This window comes from Myotis daubentonii, chromosome 7 (genome assembly GCF_963259705.1).
Source record: "Myotis daubentonii chromosome 7, mMyoDau2.1, whole genome shotgun sequence".
NCBI lineage: Eukaryota > Metazoa > Chordata > Mammalia > Chiroptera > Vespertilionidae > Myotis > Myotis daubentonii.
Genome location: NC_081846.1, coordinates 46,283,835 through 46,296,256, shown reverse-complemented (window position 1 = coordinate 46,296,256; position 12,422 = coordinate 46,283,835).

Sequence of the window (12,422 nt, the reverse complement as noted above, 5' to 3'; positions counted from 1 at the left end):
TGTTTAATGAAATGCTGGACTGTTAGAAATCATTATGCGTAAACAGGTATAGAGATTTGCTTTCCCCTGGAGGTCTCTCGGAGATCCCCAACGGTAAATATTCGCATGGGGTCCAGTTTGCATCTCCCCAGCCTAAGGTGGTGCTGAGGTGAGTGGTTTGACTTCTTCACTTGTTAACGTGCACAGAGCTGTTCTCCTGTCCAGGCAGCAGGGATGGTCTAACCTGCCTCCGTGACAAGTGCCTGGGCAGCAGCCACGTCCCCAGCTTAGAACTTCGGTGCAGGCGCCAGCTTGTTGCTATTCCAAGCAGCCACATGCCGCTGAGGCGTGGACCAACTTGGACCGGATGAGTTTTGCCTTGAGTGCAGGAGGCCCCATCTCTTCTGTGTGAATCTGCATTGCTGTCCACGTGCTAGAGAATTCAGCTGTAGAGGACATCATTCTCAAGAGTCCTGAGAAATCTCTTGAATTCTCAGTGTTCTTTCTGGGGAGCTGATTTGAACTTTAAAAAAATATTTTTTTTTCTTCAGACCCTTAGTAACATTGCAAAACAAACTAGGAGATGTAATTAAGACCAGGATTTAAAAACTTTTTTTTTTTTAGATTATTGATCCATGTCTCCTTTCTTGGTGAAAAGTGAAGGAAGAAGAAACTACAGAGTATTTTATGCTTCTAATATTCGTTTTATTTATTTAATTACAAATTAGGAGAGTAGGCCTAAGGTTACTCCATAACTAGTCATTTTAGATAACATTATGATTAGCATAAAACGAGGTTAAGAGGAGGTCTGGGACTATTTAATTTATTTTATAGCTCCATGCTTGACGATGGCAGACATCTTAGAAATTGGTGTGTGAATAAACTTAGGAAATGTTTTCAGCTCGGGCTCAACATATTCTTTACTGTAAGGTACTGATAGTTCTCTAACCTAAGCAATGCTGTATGCTCATGTCTGTAATGGGCACACGACTGCATGGGCAGCCTTGAGGAAGACTGACGTCACCTGTCGGGGATTTGCAGAAGCATAAGGCAGATTGAATTCAGCCTGCATAAATATGTTAATCTAGGTATATATTGCCCAGCAAACGTGGCTGCTTCATCCTGCAAGATTCAGCAGTTGGTGTTTTTAAGACCATTGTTGGAAGGCCAGGGTTGAAAGCTATTATGAAATACTGCTACTTGGGTAGCACCCCATCCATTCTATGTGAATTCTCGCAACATGAAGCAAATGGAGTGAAGGAGGCCAGTGAGCTTTCTGAGAAACTGGCAGCCCAGCAGACATGCTGACACCGGCAAGAAACCAGCTGGAACTGAAGGTCTTTGTACCAGGAAGAAAACAGTGCTTCTTCCTTAAAAGAGAATGAGCCTGGTGCTGAAAGGCCCTCGGTGGGAATTGGGTAGCAAAGCTTTGGAGATCGGAGGGTTGGAATTTGGAGCTCTCCAGGGTGAAACATAAGGGATGTAGGGATGGGAAGGGGGTGGGGAGAATAGCTGAGAGTGTCTGCCAGGATGTGTCCCTTCTGCTGGTGGAAACCCCCTCCTTGTTTTCAGTGAGATCTCTCAGGAACTGCTTCATGCCAGCGGATTTATTTTGGGAACAGTGAAAGGGCTGCATTTTGCATTATGGTGGTGGGGGAATGAACAAGAATGGCGTGCGGTTTCAGGTGGCAGCAGGACATCAGACCCCCTGGGAGTCTTGGGGGAGGTTTTTGAACCTTCTGAGACAGTAGAACTGGTGAATTCAAGACCACTTCACCCAGATCTTACAGGACAAAGAGATCTGCACCTGACATCTGGGTCACAGCTTTAAAATAATGTCCAAATGGATATTTGTTCTTTAAACTTGTGTCCTAGCAGGCTTGCTAAGCAACTTCGTCCATCGATTCTGTGTTCATGCCCCCAATGAATATGGAATGGGAAGGGAGGATCAGTCCTGGGGGAAGGCCAAGACCACGGCTGGGAGGCTGCCTGCTTTGCCTGGTGAGCAGAGCAGGCAGCGAGGAGCTGGCCACGTTGGGCAGCAGCACAGGGAGGGCGAGGGGACACTGTCAGTGGTGGGCGGTGCCCGGAGAAGCAGCTCTGGGACAGCTGGCAGCTCAGCGGCAGCAAGGAGCATGGTGACGGGTTCTGCAAATAACAGCTGCGGAGCAATCATTCTGTTTGGACAACGTGGGAAGGGCCGTTGTTCGCAAATTGGTCTCTTCAACAACACCTGCAAGCACAGATAATAATCCATTGTCGGTCTCCAGCTTTTAAAGACAAAAGACAGCCAGGGAGGGAGGAGCGAGCCGTTACTGCAGACAGCGGAACTTTTGAAGGAGGAGAGTGCAAACGAGGACTCCAGGTTCTGTTCCTGGATTCACCGTGGGGTTCTCTTTTTATCCTTGCAGGCCACCACGCTGCCATCATCATTTCCTGTCAGTTGCAAAGCATGCTCCCTTGCAAATCAGCAATCAATACTGGTAAAGTGGCCCCGAGATAGGAAAGGTCACCCGTGTGTATGTAAATCGAAAGGTTTATGAGGCGCAGGTGGCTTATAGTCCTTGGAGATTGCAGAATTAGCATGTCAAAGCTAAAATGGAACTAAGGTATAGATGCAGTCTCTTCCTGTGGACCTGAGCATGACCCTCTTGATCCTTCAGTTTAAAATCATAGGTGGTGCCAGATGTGGCCACCACATCACTACTGCATCCAGTCCCTCCCATTTGCACAATACTTTGCCATTAGGTTAGCCAGCTTACTTGCATCGTCTCACTTTAGCCTCACAACGACAGCTTGTAGAGTAAAAGCCCCATTTTAACAAAAAAGGAACCAAAGGACCAAGTCTGGTGTTCTGTCCACTATAGTACTTGACACAATAGCATAGGGAGGGCCTGGGGACGCTAATGTATACAGTGTGTTGTTTAGATCTTTTTATATTTTTTTCCTTTTTCAACCTTTATTGAACTGTGAAGCGAAAGATGAGGTAATAGACACATAGAGACATAAGAGGTACATTTCCTATAATCACTGGTCTAACATGACACCACTAGCTAAATTTTAACTAATTAAAATTAAATAAAATGTAAAAGTCAGTTCCTCAGTTGCACCGGACACATTTAAAGTGGTCAGTAGCCATATATGCCTGGTGACAGATCAGCAATTTCTGTTGGATAGAAGCGACACTGTATGGAGGCTAACAATCTAGGGATGTTTAAGGAAACATCTTTTCTGCCCTATTTGCTGTTTTTGAAGTTCAGTTGTTTCTTGGTGTATCCATGCTTCTTGTTGTCTAAAAGATAGCCTGAGCAGTTTTAGTTTCTTTTTTTTTTTAAATATATTTTATTGATTTTTTACAGAGAGGAAGGGAGAGAGATAGAGAGTTAGAAACATCGATGAGAGAGAAACATCGATCAGCTGCCTCCTGCACATCTCCTACTGGGGATATGCCCGCAACCCAGGTACATGCCCCTGACCGGAATCGAACCCGGGACCCTTCAGTCCGCAGGCCGACGCTCTATCCACTGAGCCAAACCGGTTTCGGCAGTTTTAGTTTCTTGATAAAGAAGTAAAATGTACAAACAGTAGATACTTTCATTTTGATGCACAATTTAGTAGTTTCAACTAATGTAAACAACCATTGTAGTCACCAACCAGTGTAGTCACCACCATTATCAAGACACAGAACTTTGAGATCTTTCTGAAGTGCTCCCTTGTGCCCCTTCCCAGTTATTCCTCCCTTAACCCTTGTTCTAGACAACCACTGATTTCCGCCATTATATATTAAATTCGTAGTTTCTAGAGCTTTATATAAATGGAATCATATAATATTCACTCTTTTCTCTGGCTTCTTTCACTCAGTGTGAAATTCATCCATGAGACTCATCCATGTTGTTGCATGTACCACTAGTTAGTTCTTTTTTGTTGCTGAGTAGCATTCTTTATAGGGGTACATCACAATTTGCTTATCCACTCACCTGTTGATACACATTTGGGTTGTTTTCAATTTTGGTGAGATGAACATTTTCATACTTGTCTTTGTGAGGGCACATTTCCACTTCCTGAAAGTGAAACTTTTAGGTCACATGGTGAATGTATGCTTAACTCTATAAGAAATTGCCAAATTATTTCCAAGGTGACTATATCATTTTGCATCATATTTAGCAAGGTTACTGGATAAAAATCAATTATATTTCTATATGATAGCTATAAACAATGAGAACTAGAAATCTAAAAAGCACCAATTATAACAGCATAAAATATGAAATATTTAGTGTTAAATTTAGCAAAGTTTGTGTATAGTCTGAACATTGAAAATGATAAAATACTGCTGAGAGAAATGTCAAGACTTATATAAGTGGAGAAATATATACTGTGCATATGGATTGGAAACTTGATCTTGTTAAAGTGTCATTTCTCCTCAGATTTTTGGGGGAGTAGAAAATGACAACCTGAAAATGGAAATACAAAGCATTTATAGTGATCAAAACAATATTGAAACGAAGAATAAAGTTTAAAGATTTATAGACTTAACTTCAGACTTATTTTAAAGTTACAATAATCAGGATGGCATGGTTCTGGTGTAAAGAGTCTAGATAGAAGATACTGGAGAAAGACTGGAGCAGGACAAGATTTTGGAAAATCTTTAAGGAAGAGTGTCGAAATCGTGGCTTTGAGCTTATAAAGAGGGATTTGTGGGGCGAGAAGAAAAATCTAATGGGGATTTTCATTAATTTGTTTACTGTCTGGTATGTGATGTAATTCTTCTGCAGTGACAACCTTAACTTTTTAGTGAAGTTGTTAAGTTAAGCTCAGAGGATGCTTGGTTTCAGCATCATTTTCATAGGAAGCCACAGAGGGTAGAACCAAGATGGCAAACTCAGATTAAGGAGAGGAGTTGGGGGGCATGGAATATCAGGAGGACATAGTAAGATCCAGAAGAAAGTAAGTAGAATATAGAATGCCTGAAGTAAGATCAAACATTTTATAATAGGACTAGGGGCCCGGTGCACGAAATTCGTGCACTGGGTGTGTGTGTGTGGGGGGGAGTGTCCCTCAGCCCAGCCTGCCCCCTCTCACATACTGGGAGCCCTCAGGCGTTGACCCCCATCACCCTCCAATCGCAGGATCGGCCCCTTGCCCAGGCCTGACGCCTCTGGCCTAGGCGTCCGGCCCGGGCAGCGGGGACCCGCAGTGGCAGCGGGAGTGGCGGGTGGGAGGGGGGGGGGGGCCGCGATTGCGCGGGCTCCGCCCCTGCCCCTGCAGGATGCCTCTGGCTGAGGCGTCCGGCCTGGGCAGCGGGGACCCGCAGCTGCAGCGGCCCTGCGATCGTGGGCTCCGCTTTAGGCCCAGGCAAGGGACCCCTAGCTCCCGGGACTGCCAGCTTCGACCGTGCCCAGCTCCCATCGCTGGCTCCACCCCTACTTCCTGCTATCACTGGCCAGGGCGGAAAAGGCACCTGATTCTCCGATCATGGCTGGGGGGCAGGGCAAAGGCGGCCCTGCCCCCCAGCTCTTAGCTCCCCGTGCTGGGTTTCCGATCACTGTCAGTGGCAGGGGGCTTCTTCCTGCTTTCCCTTTTGCCTCCCTGCATTGTGCCTACATATGCAAATTAACCGCCATCTTGTTGGCAGTTAACTGCCAATCTTAGTTGGCAGTTAATTTGCATATAGCCCTGATTAGCCAATGAAAAGGGTAGCTCGTACGCCAATTACCATTTTTCTCTTTTATTAGTGTTGATGGGGAAGGCTTTAGAATATTCCAAGCTGTGGAAGTAGGGTTCGGACCACAGTCAGATTTCCTATGTCCAGGTAAAGACTTTTCTCATGTGAAGAATGCCTGAATCCAGTATATTGTACAAATCCAGTGGCATATTTCTCTGAATTCTCAGTGAAAGCTTGTCTCTGGAGTTGTGCAACTCAACTCGGCTACCCTCATCGATGGAATCTGAAAATCACATTGTTAAAAAGCCTGTGGGAGTGTGAGGTTTTCAGTATAATCTCCAAAATTATATATGAGCTCTTTTGTATTCCTCACCTGTGTCCCTGAAATATGTTCTTTACTTTCCAAACATCTCAGATAAAGACCCGGGAGAAAGGAGAGGCAAGGGACACAATGAAACCACCTTATCAAATGGGATTCCTAAAAGGAATTCTTTTATTTCCCCCCCCCATCTATCTTCTATGATTTGGGAAGTCAGAAAAAGGAAGGAAATCTCTTCTTCAGACAGCCTGGATTAAACTACATGCTAGTTCTATTCTACCTACGTTTGAATGTTATATTTCAAACCATTTGCAAAGTTCTCTCCATTTGGATATTTCAAATAATTAGGCATGTTCATAACAGAAAGTAAAGCACTTTTACTGCTTTTAAATATCCGACATTCATTTCCCTTCTTTAGCTGTGGTACCCTGATTTCCCTCTGGGGAATTACCCTTATCCTTGCTCTGAGTAGAATTCATTGTTCTCCTAGCACAAGGGAAGAGCATGCCACTCCACCCAAGTCAACCAGGCATCACACTTCTTGGCCTTTCTGATTAGTTCCTACATGGGGCACATGGCCCAAGTTGGGCCAATCAGAGTGAAACTCCTAACTGTGGAAAAGGCTACCTTCTAAGCTGCCTAAAGTCAGAAGTATTGTCAATAACACTTTATCCCCCTTTAAATTAGTTTAGGTCAGGTATTATGTTACCGCAAAGCAAAGCAACTCCAAATGAAACAATGAATTTATTAATCCATTCTCTAAACTCATCTCAACGTCCTGTATTTGTTGTTAAAATGGCACGACTATTGTTAAACAGCATAACCAGTGAGTCCAGAATGTCAGTAATTTACCATAACAAGCCATGTGAAACCCACGTGGTGTTCCTGGTTGGCAGGCGCCTTCATGTCGTCATTCAGGGACCTAGGTCGTCTTCAGTCTTGTGGATTTGGCCTCCTCTTCATTCATCAGGAGATGGGGAGGAGAGTGGAGAAGCACGCGTGGGAGGTTTTCATGGGCCGGGCCTGGATGGGGAGCACATGGTTTCTGTTTATAATCTTTGCTCAGAACCCAGTTACAAGGTACACCCCATTGCCAGGGAGGCTGGGGAAGTGTTGTAGCTGTGGCCCCAAGAGGAAGAGGAAGCTACACTGGAGCTCCAGGATTAAAAAATATCGTCATTTGTTACTTATTCTTCTCCTTGAGTTATGTTCAGCCAGCCTTCAAGTCCTGCTAGCTTTTATTTTGTGATGGTTCTTATCTGTCCTTCTCCTTTCTTCTCCATTCTAGTTTCTTAATACAGTCCCACCTCGTGTTCTCCTCTGCTCCAACCCATTCTGCATTCCCCTCTGCCAGGCTCCTCAAGGTCATCTGCTGCCTTCTCCAGCTTTGTATTCTCAGTGCCTACAGGCACCTCATAAGCATCAAGAAATGTTTGCCTTGTGAAAACCTGACAGACTAATCTTTCTTATGCACCAATTTCAGCATGTCAATCAACGTGCTCAGAAATCTTCACTAGATCTTACCCTGTCAACTTTGTATTTATCTACTTGCCTTTAAGCACTCAGGCCATTATTTCGATCCTACTCTAAAATCTTCTCTGCCCCCCAGGCCCAGCTCCAGCCCAAGTGGGTCCTGTCTTCTGGGTGCCTGAACATACCACTGTGCCTTTCCTCAATGCTGTTTCCTTTTCCCTCTGTCTTTCCAAATACTGCCTTCCCTCAAGGTCTGCCCAGGCCCTGCCTCCTCCATGAGGCTTTCCCTTTCTGCTCTTGCCTCCCTGACCTTCTCTGCACTCTGGTTGCCTGGATTGCTGATAAGCAGGGTGATCTTATGTTCTTGCTTCTCAGAAATAGCCCTGAAAGCACATGATCTGTCCTGTTGTCAGACACACTGGACTCAAGATACTGGGCATGAAAAATAGACGAAGATGGAGCTGCTCTGATTACAGTGAGATGGGCAGAGATCAGTCCTGTAGCACCACACCTCCTGCCCCAGCCTCTTCTTGCAGCCCATTGATCAAGTCCAATCCCTTCATTTTACAGATGAGGAGACTGAGGCACCCTGAGAGGCAGCCTTGCCTAAGATCATATCTGTGCCAGAGAAATAATTAGAACTCACAGCTTCAGATTCCCAATGCTGGTGTTTTATCCTAGCAGCTGCCTCCTTTATATTTTGTCTTGCTTTGGTCTCTAGTACACCTGTGTAGGAGATAATAAACTCTACAGGACAACACTTGCCTGGTAGCTCTTGCTATGGATGAGATTTAAATGATATTAAATGTTCAATTCAGACTTATTAACTTGAATTCAATTTTATGTCACAGGGTTTGAAATCTAGTGAAATTAGCCAGGGTCTGTACTAAAACTTGAACCCAGTACAAACACACACACACACACACACACACACACACACACACACACACACACACTAGAAAGGATCACAGAAATATGAATTTAATTTGGTGGTTGGCAGAACTATGAGTGAGTTTCTTTTATTTAGACGCCATTGAAGGTTGGCAATTCAGTAAAATTAACTGAAGTCTAGTTATATTCAATGCAACTGACAACCATTTTCCTCCCTTTATTCTCAATTTTCTTTTTTTAAATGTATTTTTTTTTCTAATTTCAAAGTTTGCTGATTCTAATGTTCTGTCCTCTTTCAAGTTCCCCCTAATCTCTCTTTTTCATTCAAAACCACCCCAGGCAATTGAGAGTCTAATTCACATCAGAAATTTATTATTAATAAAATCAGTGAAATGAAACCTGTAATTATTTGCACCATAATTTTAAACATGGTGGAGCATCTGCAGAAGTATGGACCTTGCCTGAAGGGTTAGAATGTGCATGTTCCATGTCGATATGCAGCACGAGTAAATCCCTTTAGATAAGATGACTGTTGGATCTCAAAGATAGAGAATTCTTCAATTATGTTTAATAATAATATAAATCAATTTTTCAAAAAAAAAGACCATCCCCAAAGGACAGAGAACAAAGGCAAGAAAGAGGCTGCTTTGAAGAAAGGTTTGAAAGAGACATGGGGTAGGTGTGGCTTGTGGCTGGGAGCAGGCCAAGCTAAAGCCATGGGGTCTAAAGACGCTGGCATCTCAGAGCTGCCATCCTTTGAAAGGGGGATTCTATGACCTTTCTTCACTAGAACCAGGGATGAGGACCAGGAGCTATGTGTGTGTGAGAGAGAGATATTGGTCTGATGTTTTTATTTCTCAACCCTGTTAAGGACTGGGGACAGTTTTGAAGAACCATCCTTAACAAAACTTGCCAGATCACAGTCTAGTGCAAGGAGAGGAAATAAAATGCTGCTTTCAATAATTTAAATTACAAGGAAATTGAAGAGTCATCTACAGGTAGTTCTTATGGGCCTTGTCTGGAATCTTCTTGTGTAGACCTTGTTGGACACGGCCTGAAGTGCCCGATAAGGTTGAGCACTTTGTGCGCTGTGCAAAAGCCAGGTTGAGGTGGTGAATCAAGCCTGGCTCTACTTACCTGCCTCTGTACTGATGTGAGGCTGCCTCAGCCCAAAGGAAGGGCACTTTAATCTAATTTACACAAAGCTAGATTGCCAAGCCAAGTGCCCAGCGGGTATGCCCTTGTCTAACTTGCACAAAGACACTGAGTAGGCTCACAGTGGCCTGGGATAGGGAGGGCTGAAAAGACAGGGATAACAATACAGGAGGAAGATAAATAGAAAATTTAATTGTTGGGGAGCGAAACCTTCAGAAAATGTTACAAGATACTGTATAATCTATTTGCATTACTGCCAGCATTCCATCCTCCTATTCCCCTCTGCTTCCTACCCTCCATCCTCAGTGATTCCTTCAAGCCCATGGCTTTGGCCTCCACTTGGATGCACAGGACTTGCACATTTCTATCTTCAGCTCCAATTTCTCTCCTTAACTCCAGGACCATCTGTCCAAAAACCTATATTGGAAATATCTACTTGGGTGGCCCTGATGCATCTTAAACCCAATATGTACTAAACTATATTCATTATCTCCCTTCACCCAAACTTGTTCTACAGTCTTGATCTTCCAGATCCTTATTCTCCTCTTTATTTCCTCTGCCCATGCTGGGTACAAGTCTAATAGCATAACAAATCTCTCCTTAATATATTCTCTGCATTTCCTGCCTCTAATCTTTCCTCAATTTAATATGTCCTCCACATTTCTGCCACAGTAATTGTCCTAAAAGGAAAAAAAATTCTACCTCTCTCCTTAAAACTCTGGTAGAAAGATCCCTTTTGAGGAAAATGTCTTATGATCTGGTCCCTGTATACCTCTCTCCAGCCTCAATTTCTACTTCTACCCCCTTCCTGTTTTATAATAACTGACCTGGAGCGTGCTACACTTCAGCTTCCTCCTTGTTGATACCTCTGCCTGGGGTGTCTTGCTCTCCTTGCCTACTACATTTTATTCACAATCTCACTTCCCCTTAGAGGATTACTCATTCTTTCTCTTGTGCTACCTCAATGCCTTGTACTGTTTTGAAATATATTTCTTTATATATCAACATTCCCTCCTAGATGGGGTTCTGTGATGGTTCATTTTAGGTTGTCATCTTGACTGGGCTAAAGGATGCTAGGAAAACAGCGTTTTTGGGTGTGTCTGCAGAGATGTTACCAGGAGAGATTAGCATCAAATTGGTAGACTGAGTAAAGAAGATAGCCCTCACCAATGTGGGTTGGCATTATCTAAACTATTGAGGGCTTGAATAGAACAAAAAGGTGAAGGAAGGAGGAATTTGTTTTTTGCTTGAGCTGGGACACTGATCTTCTCTAGACCTAGGGCACCGGCACTCCTGGTCCTTCCATCTCAGAATGACGCCTACAGCATTGACCCCCCCCCCCCTAGTTCTAATGCCTTTGGACTGGGATTGAATTATACCAGAGGCTTTCCTGAGTCTCCAGCTTGCAGATGGCAGATTGTAGGATTTCTTGGCCTCCATAATTGCACGAGCCAATTCCTATAATAAATATCCTCTTATATGTATCTGTCTATTTATATATCTTATTGGTTCTGTTTCTCTGGAGAAACCTGGCTAACAGCAACTTCACTCCGTGAAGTCTTGGTCATCTATAGGTAACCTGTGCCTGTAAGTTTTTGGCTTCGTCAGCCTGTGCCAATGTATACGTCCTATTTTACTCGAATGGAAATAGCACAAGTCCCCTCTAGTCTACCAGAAATGGGCATTCTTTCAAATGGCCATTTGTCTATTTTTGAGAGGTTTTTAGGGGACCACTTTAATCTCACCCCTACTCTGGTTTGGGGGTGAAGAAGACCCATGCAGCTACTAGCCTACAATTGCTACCATCCTTGGAATTTGAAGGTCAAGCATAATCTTAGAACCCTCACCAAATCCCTGGTGGGTCTCTACATGGAGAATTTCTCAACATCTCCAAGCTAGTGATAGACCACTTGACCTAAGACCACTAAAATCATTGGCTGCCTATGACCTATATGGCCGGTCCCCAAAAGTTTACTCTGGCAAATCAGATGCTCTTACTTGGAATTTGAAGTTTAAAACACTGTAACATGTTGCCAGTTGGTGGCAGAGGAAGAATGTCAAAGGATGCTAAATGGTAGTTCCAGGACCCTGGCCAACCAAATCATGGATAAATCACTGTAGTCAGAAGCCAGCAAAACTGTGAGTGAGTAGGGGAGTCCAGCTGGGGAGGTGTGGAAAGAAGCAGACGTATGGAGAGTAACAGCAGCAGGGGGGAGCTTGAGACCTTCTGCTGCTAATGTCTTTAAAAGACACCTCAAATCCAGAACACCCTGAGGCTTTAGTTCCCATCCCGTGAGGACTGCTGTATCATGGCTCAGTGTCAATGAGATCCTGTGACATCCCTGTCTCCTCCTTACCTCTTATTTATTCTTGCAGTAACAACCCCTAACCCCCAAGGCCCCACCCCGCAATAACCAGATTGAGTTGATCTCTGTTCTTTCCATATCAACAAGCTGAGACTGTACCTTCAGCTTCTGGGGTACTGTTACTGGTCCAAGTTACAATTGCTTAACTTTCTGTCTTAGGGTATGTTTTTTCCACGTGGCCCACCGCAGGAGCCCAATTAACTCTCATTGAGTGACACCATAGGGATTTTAAAAAGAGAAAGAGCAGTGTAAGTTGCTGTGGTCCAGCAAAGCTTCCTGGAAGAGCGAGAACTTTCTTGGGAGATGGCTAGAGGGGAGATATTGCAGGCCTGAGACAGAGCACGTAAATAACCCTAGGTCATGCTAACTAAGGAAAAGGTCGGGTAGAGAGCATTCATTTAAAATTGTGTGGGAACGCTGAAGGCATGAAAGTCTCTCATGAATTTTCAGGCTGCCAACAACCCCTCTCCAATATCCCCAAGTCATCACTTGGATTAGTCTGACCCCAAAACTTGGGAACGACAAAGAATGACTATTAAAGAAATCACACTGCACCATGGAAGATGGAAAGGTAAAA